General features: G+C 52.7%; 1 protein-coding gene across 1 annotated transcript in view; it reads left to right on the forward strand.

Annotated features, from left to right (window-relative positions):
• Positions 1 to 12,324, forward strand: part of ZBTB7C (zinc finger and BTB domain containing 7C) — a 342,004-nt gene that overhangs the window by 182,050 nt on the left and 147,630 nt on the right. The window contains exon 3 of the mRNA XM_026496274.4: positions 8,975 to 9,036. The gene's annotated coding sequence lies outside the window, so the exon portion shown is untranslated. The remainder of the gene's footprint in view (positions 1 to 8,974; positions 9,037 to 12,324) is intronic.

A 12,324-nucleotide genomic window follows, 5' to 3' on the forward strand; every position in this document is an offset into this window, starting at 1 on the left:
TGGGATTTTAGGTGGTAATGGAGATTCTCACCCAGGTTCTTTGGCCAAACCACAGCTCCCCCCAGCTATGAAAATGGAGTTCTTCTTGAGCCCCTTTCTGATTTTATTTCAGACACTCTTACCCAACAATTGCCACCCTTCAGGACTGTAAAAATGGCACCATGAACAGTCCTGCAGCGGTCACAGAGATTCGGAGTATTTGCCTCGAAGATGACTTATAAGCTGATGTGAGAGAATCAGTGAACCCCCGAAGGGCTATAGGACCCCCCCCCCCAGAGCCCGGGGCCCCTAGCACTAAGGGGGAAATTGCAAGCGTTCAGTTCAACTCGGTTCTTCCCAGCGACTTTAAGTCAGAGACTCTCTGTAATCAAGGTACTGGGTAGGGTGGAGAGGGGAGGGACGGGAGGCTCCAGAGACAAATGACTCGCAGTGGTGCCTGCACTCCAGAGCCAATGAGCTGGTGGGGAGATGACACCTGCCTGAGGAGCTCAGAGACCCTTATATCCTAGACTCACCTGTTGTTAAAAATGTATGTCAATTCCTTTGTCATTTGTGTGCATGCACTCTCTCTCTGTCTCTCTCTCTCTCTCACACACACACAGAGTGCTGAGAGAAATGGAGCAATCCTGGCAGGCGTCCTGCAGGAGGTGGGACCTGCAAGGATCTGAGTGGGGAGCCTTGAGGGTTGTCAGGGCCAGACAGAGGAGTGCTTACATGTCACACGGATACATGTCATGCTTCCTCTGGGCCTGATGTGCCTGGTGGGCTCTCTCAGGATCATTTCTGATGCCTAAGAGGGGAAGCTGCGTGGTAGAGGCAGACCTCTCTTCCCTAAGTGATGCCATGGAAGTTCCGGAGAAGAGCTCTGACTAGGTTTTCCCAAACCCCAAAGGTTGGGGGACACACTGGTTGACTAGGGACAGCCCCTTGATGCCTGCTGTCCCTAAATCATGAATAGTATCCCCTTCACTCTCAAAAGTGTCCCTGTTGGGAAAATAAAATGTATGGCTTCCCTACCCATGTTCCATGTTGGGTGGGAGTGGCCCAGGAAGATAAGACGCAGGAGCTTGAGGGGACGATTTCAGAAGCAGCCTTATCCCAGGGTGTCCCTTCTGCTGTAAGGGTCCCTGGTCCTCTTTCTAAACACCCACTACACCATCCGCATTTCATAGGTGTTCTTTGCTAGAGCAGGTCACTTACGTACTCGTCATCAGTGTGAGGCAGAGTGGACAGTGGAGTTCAAAAACAAAAAGTGAAATAAATCCCTTTCCCGGGGGATACAACTTTCCCTCCTGAGGGGGGGCTCGAAATACCTTTTCTGTGAGAGAAAGAAAAGCTGGCATAAAGTATTCCGTCACAATGGCCACCAGGTGGATGTAGAACTTTCTGGAAAACAGGTTTAGCCAGAGGAAGCAGAGGGAGAAGCAGGACTTGGGGCACCAGGTCAGGGCCAGGGGCAAGACCCAAGAGGCAGGAGACGCTGTCAAGGGGAAGCCTGCGGTCGTCGCCTCCTCACTTCGCTGTCTGGAGCTCTGAAGGCCAGCATCACCTGTTTGATATCACTCCCAACACAGACTGACCAGGCCTTGCTCCCCCTGCCCTCTTTGTCCCCCTCCCAACACTTGCCCACTGTCAGCCTCAAAATCCCGGCTGCGCTTGGCAGGAGAACCAGGCAGGCCGGGCTGGGAGAGCCACCCCCCAGCGGGGCGAATTCCACAGCCCTTGTGTCCTCCTGAACACCATCGGCCAGTGAGATCAGGCACAGAGAACCATCTTGTCAAACCCGTGAGACACCCCCACCTCACCTCACCCCTGCAGGGGAGGAGCTCTGCTGCCATGCGCCCAGCAGACATGAAGACTGAACATGCTTGCTTTCTTTTCCTTGTGGTAGAGAAACCTTTTCCTTTTTCCAAATGTGAACTATTATTTGCTCTTATAAAACTGAATCTTCTTGGCCTGCCCATGTTATGACTGAGAATCTCTTCCGCTTCACCAGCCAGAGAGCAGTGGGTAGGACCCCCCGCCTCCACCCCAGCGGGCACCCTCCCCCTTCCTACCCTGGCAGTTGGGCAGGGGGCTGCTGGGGGCCGGGGGGTGGATGTGGGCAGCCGCTGCCCTCTTTTTCAGCTGCTCTAGGCCATTCCCTGCTGGCAGACCTTGCTCAGATTTGCCCAGACCTGGGAACACTTCCCCGAGGCCAGAAAAAATAAAATGTGCGTGACTGAACAGCCAGGCCTGGGCCGGGCAGCCTGACCAAGGAGATTGGGCCTTTGATCCTTGGACAGGCTCTCCTCCCCTCCCCTGCTTCCCCAGGCCAGGCCCCACTGTTGGCTTTGGCTCTGGGCTCAGCCCTCCCTCCTTCTCAGGGTTATTTTAAGATTCGAGGCTAAGGTCACAGAAATTCGGACTTCTAAGGGGCCATCACCCCCAAAGCAATGACTGAAGGAGGATTCAGTTGCCTTAAAGGATGCCGTTCCCAGCAACACACAAACACACACTCCCCTCCTTTCTCGGAATCAGACCAGACCCAGCGGCTTGCTGCCCTGCTGTGCGAGGTGGGATGGGCTGGACCTTGGTTCCTGCTCTAAAAACACTTCCCGAAGCACCCCCACATTGGACCCCAGGCTGAGTGCCTTCATTCTGCTTCGACCTCCCTGCTGCCCGCCCAGGATGCTTAGGGGTGGCTCCACATACTTGCCACCCCTTTTCAGGACACACTGGCCTCTTAGTCCTTCCCGGGTCGAGCCAGGGCTCGTGCATCCTGCTAGCTGGGGACTCAGGGCCAAGCAGGCCAGCGTGTGCCAGGTGCACTGCGGGGGGGGGGGGGGTCCCTCAGAGATATGCTGTCAGGACTGCGGACGGTGGCCCCCATGACCAAATACGATGTCTCCCCCACGGCATGTTACATCTGCCTGAATTCTGCTGTTCGCTCTGTTCAGCTAATACTTTGCTGGGCTTGCAATCAGATTCTTTCCTTGGATGGGGGAGCAAGAGCCATAGAGATAATCACTATTTAATTCGGTAAATGTTTATCGAGCACTTACTATGTTGGTGTTGGAGGTGGAGGGTGCAGGAAAAAGCTGAGAGGAAGTCTGGCTTGTGGGCAGAGGGCTGAGTCTCTTTTTGATCCCGCTCTGGAAGGCGGGGAGGGTGAGGCAGGCACACGGTGGGTGCTCGAGAAGGGTCAGTGAAGGCTGAGTCACCGCCCAGTAGCCAGCGGTATCCTGGTTGCTGGGGTGCCTGGTCCTCCTGGCCTCCCCACTCGGCCTCCCCATGCTGCGTCTGACAATTTGGCTGGACACAAGACACAGTTGTGCTTCACATTGGGAGGACCGTGCTGATCTCTCGGGGGGACCTGGATGCCCAGGGGGTCTTGGTGATGGCCTGTGTACAGATTGGCCCTGAGTATTTGGTGTGGTTGATCTTTTTAAAAAAATTAATAGCCTTGATTTTTAGAGCAGTTTCAGGTTTACAGAAAAATCGAGCAGAAAACAGAGAATTCATATCTATCCTCTAGCCCCTCCTCCTCCCAGCCTCCCCTATTACTAACATTTTACGTTAGGGGGACATGTGTTGCAATTGATGGGCCGACGTCGATACATCATTGTTAACTCAAGTCCATAGTCTACGTTAGAATTTACTCTGTGTTGCACAGTTTTATGGGTTTTGAAAATGTAGAATGACGTGTATCTACCATTGTAGGACCATAGAACAGTTTCACTGCCCTCAGAATCCTCTGGGATTCACCAGTTCATCCGTCTTCTCTTCCCCTGGTGACCACTGATGTTTTTACTGTCCCTGAGTTGGCCTTTTCCAGAAGGCCATAGAGCTGGCATCATCTGGGGATGTTTTTGTCTCCCTCTTCGTGGAGCTGACCTGCGGGGGGAAATCCGTTCTCACGGACTACACCTGAGAACACATGGATGCCGGGCCCTGTACCACGTGTTCCCTCTGTGTTCTCATTTCATTCTCACTTCACCCCTGTGAGGTAGGAAATAGGTGCTGCTATTCTGCCCATTTGGCTGGGGAAATCTGAGGCAGAGAGAGGTTAAGTCCCTTGCTCAAGGTGGCACAGCAGGGTCAGCCTACCTCCAAACCACAATGCATGATGGCCTCCTGAGAGCTACAGGGCCCTGCCACAGAGACTGTGACCTTGCTGTCCCCAAGGGCACCCCTCGTGGCCTCTACCCCTCCCTGTGAGGCTCACCACTCAAGGCTGGGAGGCACCCGAGTGTCATTGAGGGGGCGGAGAGGGCAATCTGCTTGTGCTAGCCACCATCCGGCATCAGAGAGCCCCACCCCAGCCACGCATGCTTGCTGCGGGGGCTCAAAGCGAGCAGGACACAGTCTGAGTCTCCCTTCCCCCCAGTTAGGGCAGGTGTATGCAGGTGTATGCAGGCCCGAGCCTGGGAGCCTGGGGACCCGGGTTCTGGTTCTGGTCTGCTCTTATCCTTGGCATGACGTGGGGTGAGTTATCTGCACTCTCTGAGCTTCGGTGCCCTGGCTGTAAATTGAGGGGTTTATAGGGCTCCTTCAAGCATGGACATAATATTTTTCAAAAGCCTCGGGGCGCCCGGGTGGCGCAGTCGTTAAGCGTCTGCCTTCGGCTCAGGGCATGATCCCAGCGTTCTGGGATCAAGCCCCACATCAGGCTCCTCTGCTGGGAGCCTGCTTCTTCCTCTCCCACTTCCCCTGCTTGTGTTCCCTCTCTCACTGGCTGTCTCTCTCTGTCAAATAAATAAATAAAATCTTTTTAAAAAAAGCGCCAATAAAGACCCTCAGAAGAACAATGCCAGCGTGTGTCACCTGCCCATTGTGAGCATGGTGGCAGCTCCTAGAAGACAAAGATTAGTGCGGACTGGGGGGGAAAAAAAGATTTCATTAATTTGCATCAGCTCTCGAGGCAGGCAGCGTCTCTGCAGCCCTTCTGATGAGAGGAAGGGTGTTTACTGACAAACAGAAAGGCCATGAGAGGTCAAGGGCATGTCTGCAGTAGGCTCTGACCTGTACCCAGTCCAGGGTTTGCCCCTCTGGGGCATCCAGGGCCACTGTGGGCTGACATCCCCAGGCATTGGTTCATTTTGGGCATAATGTCCCACTGTCCCCAAACCATGCTGTCCTCTGGCTGGTCGCTTCTGGGGGACGTTGTGCAGGCTACGTTTCCTACTAAACTCACAGGCCATGCAGGAACAGTGGGGAAAGGTGCTACTTATGAGAAAGGTACTCAGCTTTCCTGTGCCTCTGCGTTCCCAGCTCTCAACCGTCCTGGAGGGAGTTTGCGTGCAGAAAACACACCTTTTCGTGTCTGCATCCCCAGCGGGTAGTAGAGACCCTGGGATACAGCAGGTGCTCAATAAATGAATCACAGCTCTCCTACCTGCCTGACAAACAAGTGGGAAAATATTCTTGTAATCAGAAAGCATCACCCAGATAGTAGTTAATATTAACTTACACTAACACTAATGTTAATATTAGTATTAGGTCGTGAGTCACACAGTTCTGATTCATACGTGGTCTTCGTGTTGCTACTAAAAGCCACGAGCCATCTGGAGGTGGGAGCGTGGGCAGATGTGGGCCTCCGACCTTCTGGTGTCTGTCAGAACTTGGGGCAGATAGAAGAGGGGATGAGGAGGAAGGGAGGGTTGTGGGACAGCACGGTCTGGTCTTCCCATGGCAGCAGGCTGGAGCCAGACCCCTCTGCTTCTTGAATGTTGCTTCCTTCTCGCCTCGGGGAGAACCAGCAGCATCTGCCCGCAGAGGCCTGGCTCTTGACAGACCGTGCCAGCCAGTCATGGAGCCAAGGGCTGGGGAGACGGAGCCTGGATGCTCCCCTTTGGCCCATTTCCAGCCATTCCTGGAGATTCGAGAAAACAAGTCATTAGTCCGAGTGTTCCTTAATGATCTAATGAGGGAGAGTGAGGCAGCCAGATTGTCCAGTCAGGGTCTGCGAAGGCACCTGAAATCATTAAGGCCCTTCTCCTGGCTGCTGGGGCATGCACCCCCACCTTTGCTACCCAGAGGTGCTGGGCTGTCCACTACCTGGGAGGATGGGTAGGGCTGGGGGTGGGGAGTAACGGTTCCCTTGGGAAGCTGCTGACTTCACATGCTCACCTCGTATCATAATTTTATTTTAAGTTGGAGGGAGCTTAGCGCTCACTCCTTCCTTTTACAGATGACGAGATACAGGCTCAGAGAAAGGCAGAGGCTTGTCCAGAGCTCTTGTGGGCCTCCTCTTGCCTCATGAGCCTGGATTTTTTCCTCCCCTTTTTTCATTTTTTTCACTTGTAGCACTGTTATTTGAGGTTTGAAGGCACGCTCCAAGAAAAAACTCAGGACACTGAAAAAAAACAATCCACACTGTTTATTCACTTTCACTTGGAGAAGCTGTTAGCTCTAATGACCTTTCCAAATTAATAAAATCTGTAAATGCTTAATTGTTTATTGGACACATCGAATTACACCTCTAAATGGCTGGAGGCACCTGCCTGCCCGCCTGGAATCCGTAGCTTCAGGACTCTCTCGGCAGCCTGCAGACATGTTTTCCACCCCAGGCAGGGGTCTGTGGTCAGATTCCCTGGGAAGGGAAGCAGGGCGGCTGTCCCTCCAAGAGCGTTGAGGGGATGGCCCGTCGAATGCTCAGTCCTGAGCTAGGGTCTATGGCAGGCAAAAAAGGTTAGCGACAGTCCCTGTCCAGGGATCCTGGCGGGAATGTATCAGGGGAGGCAAGACTTCTAGATGTGAATGTGAGTTCCAAGGCAAGTGCTGGATTGCAGTCTGCAGCATTCAGAGACCGCGGGATGGGGAGCATCTGGAAGGCGTCATGGAGGAGGCAGAGCTTGATGGGGGCCCTCTAGAAAGAGGAGGAGCAGGTGGACAGCCCAGGAAGGGCCTTCTGGGCAGGGAGCGTAGAGGCAGCAGAGGGTAAAAGTGAGAGTGTGTCCTCAGAGCCTACGCACCCGGAGGAGGACACAGGCAGGGGACATGCTGGGTGGGACTGGTTGGGTGGAAGGAGGCCACGTTCTAGAGGGGGATGGTGCTTGCACTTGCGGAGGTGGGTGTGAGCAAATCCTGTTTCTCAACGCTCAGCCACCTGCATCCGACGCTGTGCTGAGCCAACACCACGCTGACAAGCCATGGGGCTCCCTGGCCCAGAGTCATACTGTCGACTGAGTCCTGGTGGCAGTCTCCATGGCTGAGCTTATGGATGACACAGGCCACTTTGACTTCCAGAATGAAGATGGACCAAAGTCTTGTAGACCGTGTATGTTGTACTAGTGGGAAAATGTAGGTCACAAACTTCACCGGGTTAACCATTTTTAAGTGTGTAGTTTAGGGGTGTTAGGTGCATTCACGCTGCTGTGTGGCCATCACCATCCGTCTCCAGGACTTTGTCACCTTGGCACACGGAAGCTCTGTCTGCACTGAGCATTACTCCCCGTCTCCCCTCCCCGCCGCCCTTGGCCATCTCTAGCCTACTTTCTGTCTCTGTGACCACAACCGAAGTGGAATCATACAGTATTTGTCCTTTTGTGGCTGGCTTATTTCATTCAGCATAATGCCCTCAAGGTTCATCCCTGCTGTAGCATGTACCAGAATCTTCCTTTGTACAGCCGAGTAATATTCCACCGTATGCGTAGACCCCATTTTGCTCATCCATTTGTCTGCCAGCTGACCCTTGGGTCGCTTCTGTCTCTTGCCTCTTGTGAATCATGGTACTGTAATCATGGTACTGTGATCATGGCTGTGCAAATATCTGGTTAAGTCCCTGCAGGAGGATTTTGAGCCTTTTTAAAAACGAAAAAGTGCTTCGGGCTTTCGAACGATCAGGGCTGACCTCCGGGCTCTCGCTGCTGTCACTCCGCAGAGAGCGGCTCGCCAGCCTGCCGTCTCCCCTGTGCTAAGGCTGGTGCCCTGAGCAGAGCCCTGGATTACACTCTGCCAGGGACCCAGACCGAAGGCTGGACTCTGGCGCGCACGGCCGTCCGCACGGCACGCCGAGCGGCTTCGGTCTGCGTGTTAGCCGGCTTCGAGCCTCTTTGCCTTCACTTCTTATCCTGAAACGCATCAGTCGTGCTGAATGGGTCCCTCGCTGAGGTAGCAAGAGCTTTGTGCTCTCGCTTGGTGCATTCTTTCTCGCACCTTCTAAAATGTCTTTAGCCACAACTGTAAAAGCCAAGGGATATCACTGGTGCCTCGTTCTCCCTTCTTGTCCTCTCTCCTCCCTTCCCCTGCTCCCTCCAAAAACCCGCGTGCGCTGCTGGAGAGCTAAAGGGCATCCTGTCTTGAAGCATCACTACCTCTGGGCATTAATTGCCTCTACAGATCCCAAACTCACTTAAAGCGCATTAAAGTGGTGACACAGTCAGGCAGAAAGGCAGGGGAATTCACAGTTCAGGTTGGCATTGTCATTAACTCAAGTCTTTGGTGTCATCTCCCTCCCGCACCGAACGTCCCGCCTGGCCTTCCAGTCAACCTCCGCAATGCATTTTCTGGCCTTTGTGGGTGTGTGTCAGCTCTTGAACATTATTTAAATGTAGTTGGGGGCCCATGCATGCAATTACCATTGTGTTATTATTCAGAGCCAGATTGTTAAGATTCAGGCAGCTGTACAAGGAGATGCCCTGTGCTGTGAGGTCCAATTTAGGAGGGCCTTCCGAGCCGGCGCGCGGGGTTGCTAGGCAACCCCATGCTACAGAAGAGGAGGCCTCACTCCGGAGTGGGAAGAAGCCCAGCGCCTTCAGGGAATTGGAGGCAGTGGTCAATCTGAGACTGGCATGGCGCCTCAGAGGGGGAGGGAGGCGTGTGGGGAGCCAGGGGCGCCCACCCAGCTAGTACACGATGTTCCTGGGAGGGGAGAGTGCGGTGGGGAGTGAGGAGGAGAGACGGTGCAGAAGCCCGAGGTCAGCCAGAAAACTGCCAAAGGATACCAGAGCAGATGCTAATATGCTTCTCCATCCCTTTCTTCTCTTTGCAGGAAATGAGCAGGTTTGCAGGGAGACTGCTGGCCTGAAATTTAAGAGGAAGGCGTCACTGCTTGTGAGTATGAATTTTGCTGTTTTAGGTCTGTGGTTTGACACTGTTCCTGGGAGTGGGCGGGTTTCCCTGTCTGGGGAAGGGAGCTTGACCTTGATGGAATCGGCTTTTGGTTCTGGAAGGTGTGTCCGGCTGGGTGGGGCTGGACCCAGGAATGCGAGGCTTCCTTGGAGTGGAAGGTGGAGGGTTGGAACCCAGTCTCTGCCCTCCTTCTGGCTCTGGAAAGACAATCGCTCCCTTGTGGTTGGTTGGTGTTTGGGGGAGAGCAGGACTCCTGGAGGATAAAGGAGGATGTGCATTTTTTGGTCCTGGAGCCATACCTAGTTTGGACACTCTGAGTTTGCTAAATAGGTTGGCCCTATTTAGAACCGTAAATTCTCATACAGACCATTTAACAGTGTGTTCAACTAAGAGCAATCATACAACCCAATCCACTACTCCAGCTAAGAATATTATTAATCGCCAGGTGCCTGGTGCTGTCTGCAGGCCCTGAGACATAACAAGAGGAACAGTGGCCTAGGCTCTATCACGGAGGCGCTTTCAATCCAATGTGGGAGGAGAAAAAACCTGGAGATGAGGTTATTAAAGACCTTTAAGAATGAGCGTACGGGCCACTCTGTTGCACACACCACAGCCAGAAGGGCTGACGACAGGAGTGGTTAGGGCATACTTCCTGGGGACAGAGGGACTTGAACTGGAAGAGGCTGATGGAGGAGGGAAGCCATTCCAGGGCAGAAGCAACAGGTGCCAGGATGGGAATACCCCAAGGCCTATGTGGAGGATGTCGCAGACATGGGTCTGAAAGGGAGGGAAGAAAATGCTGGTAACGTTGGGCTGGACCAGGTAGTGAAGGGCTGGAAGTGGCCTCATGAACAGTCAGTGTGCAAAGGATCAGGACGGAATAAGGTTTCCCTCATTTGTGTAAATAAAAGTGAGTTTCTACCAGTTCATCTGTGACTCATGTGAAAGTGGCTACATGGATTTTTCACCAAATTTGAGGTTGTATTTGAGGTCAGTACAGGCTCTGGATACATTATAGGAAGTTCACATTGGGGATCCTCCCTAGATCTCAGAAAGAGAGAAAGGGATGGCCCTCTCCAGACAGCTGCAGCTGAGGGCCATTGGAGGCCCATGAGATCAATGAGGAGGCCCCCTGAGCTCTAGGTGGACAGTCACCAGGACAGTGCTCCCAATGTCCGCTTGCTTTTCTCTGGAGCTGCTTCTCACATACGGAGCTCGAGGTACGATGGTACGAGGTACGATGCCCAAAATGAGGGGCCACTGAGATTGATTTATTCAACGAAGGTTAATTATTTCTTCCAAGCAAGCAGGGGAAGCTAGCATGTCCTGCGTCTCAAGAATCACAAACAGTATTTATGTGGCATTACCAGCTTGCAGCACGTCTGACAGTGTCATCTCGTACGAGTTTCACAGAGGCTCTGTAGCTACTGCCGTTTTGCAGGTAAGGAAGCCAAGCCTGGGAATAAGCATTTCTCTCGAGTTCGCTGGCCAATAAGGGATAGAGCTGACGTTCGTGCTGACTCTCTGCTGCACGTGACTGGATATTGGATTGTGGGACAGGCTTGCTGAGTCTGCCCCTGCCTCCTGCTCACTCATCCTGGAGAAGAAGAGTATTCGTGTGGTCCCACAGGGGTCTGGTGGTGGGAGCGCTCTGATCCGGCGGGACAGCATTTTGCTGTGCTGGCTTTCTTGCATTGTGTTGACTGGTGAGCTTGGGCCAGGCAGGAAGGGGGCTATGGTTCTGCCCTCGAAGAGGAAGGCTCATGTATATTTCTACCACCTCTGGAAAGATACAAAAGGGCTCCATTTGGAGCTGTTGCTTGGCTGATTTAGGTTGGGTTCCCTGGAAGCAGAGCTTGAGGCAAGGATTCAGGTACATGTGATGTATCCAGGGAGTGCTCTTAGGGAATACTTGTCAGGGAGAGAGGAGGATGTGGAGGGCCTGTGTCTTTCCTTGGCTTGATCCATGTGAATTGCAAAGCACCGATGTCCGCAACCTGGCAGCAAGGGGCAGGCCTCGAGTAACCCCACATTCACCACCGCCTATTCCCAGAATGCTGCTGCTGGTGTAACCTCCAAGGCATGCCCTTGACCAAGAGCAAGGGTCTGGAGAACATCACGGGTGCAAGCAGCTAGGGAGGAGGTGTCCCAGCCAGAAAAGGGGATCCGAGTGGGGCCTCAGTTGCATCTACTCCCGAGCCTGTGAACGTCACTATTGTGAAGACAGCCAGAAGCGGTTTTCACCTGACGTGGCAGTAATGTTCATTGTAGTAAGTTTGCATCTTAAGAGTATAGGTATTAAAATAGACATCATGCGTATCAAAGTCTGTTTTCACTGAAGCAAGTACGTGTTTTTTGACCTGTCATTTTATTCCTAGTAGGTCATACAGTCCCATGACTCTGAGTTCAAAGGTACCAAAAGGTATACTGTGAAACGTCGCCTTCCCACGTCTGTCCCCAAGTAGCCTGACTCCTCTCCTGGTGACCACCAATATTACCAGGGTTTAGGGTTCCTTCCCGGGGATGGTCTATGCACACCAACAATGGTGTGGTGTAGATTTCAGAGTTTTGCTAAGTCGGACACAGTACAGTAAGACAAAAAAAACACACACAAGACAAAACTCAAGAGTCAGCAGTTGGGGCTCATCCTTCTGGAGGAGTCGTGCTAAAATGTGCCTTTTCTTTGGAGAGAGACGGCAACCCACCAGCCGGCTCTCAGCGGAATGTTCCGAGTGCATACAAACTTGACGGACATTTCCCAACTTTTTGAAGTTACTGTATATACAATCGGTGTCAGAATTGCAAATCAGTACTACTTCCTCATTACGGCAAATCACCTATAAAGAGTTTGAGATGCTGTATGACAGCCCTTGAAATTCTCAAATATTTAAAATAATGTGGAATTTTACTAAGTTCACTACTTAGTTCCAATTATTCCAGTCTCACTGCATTCGTTGCCTAATGTCATTTGCATATTGTTTGATGACTTCATGTGTCTTGTTGCCCATGTGCGTGGAGATGCATCTTGTGAGCTTTCGTCACAGCATCAGCACCTGGTGAATTTTCACCGTGGTTTTCCTTTTATGGAGTCACTACTGTGATTCGGAGTGCTTTCTCAATGTAGGAGCTGTTCAGCGATGGAGTCCCCTTGGTCGGGGAGCTCCCTGTCCTAGGAGGTGAAAGAGTAGCTGGGACAGGTGTCTACAGAGTTACATAGGAAATCTACCCGCGGTGCTGGGCAGGTTGACTACTCAGGTCCTGTCGTAGCTG

The sequence above is a fragment of the Ursus arctos genome, unplaced genomic scaffold, assembly GCF_023065955.2.
Source record: "Ursus arctos isolate Adak ecotype North America unplaced genomic scaffold, UrsArc2.0 scaffold_17, whole genome shotgun sequence".
Taxonomy (NCBI): Eukaryota; Metazoa; Chordata; class Mammalia; order Carnivora; family Ursidae; genus Ursus; species Ursus arctos.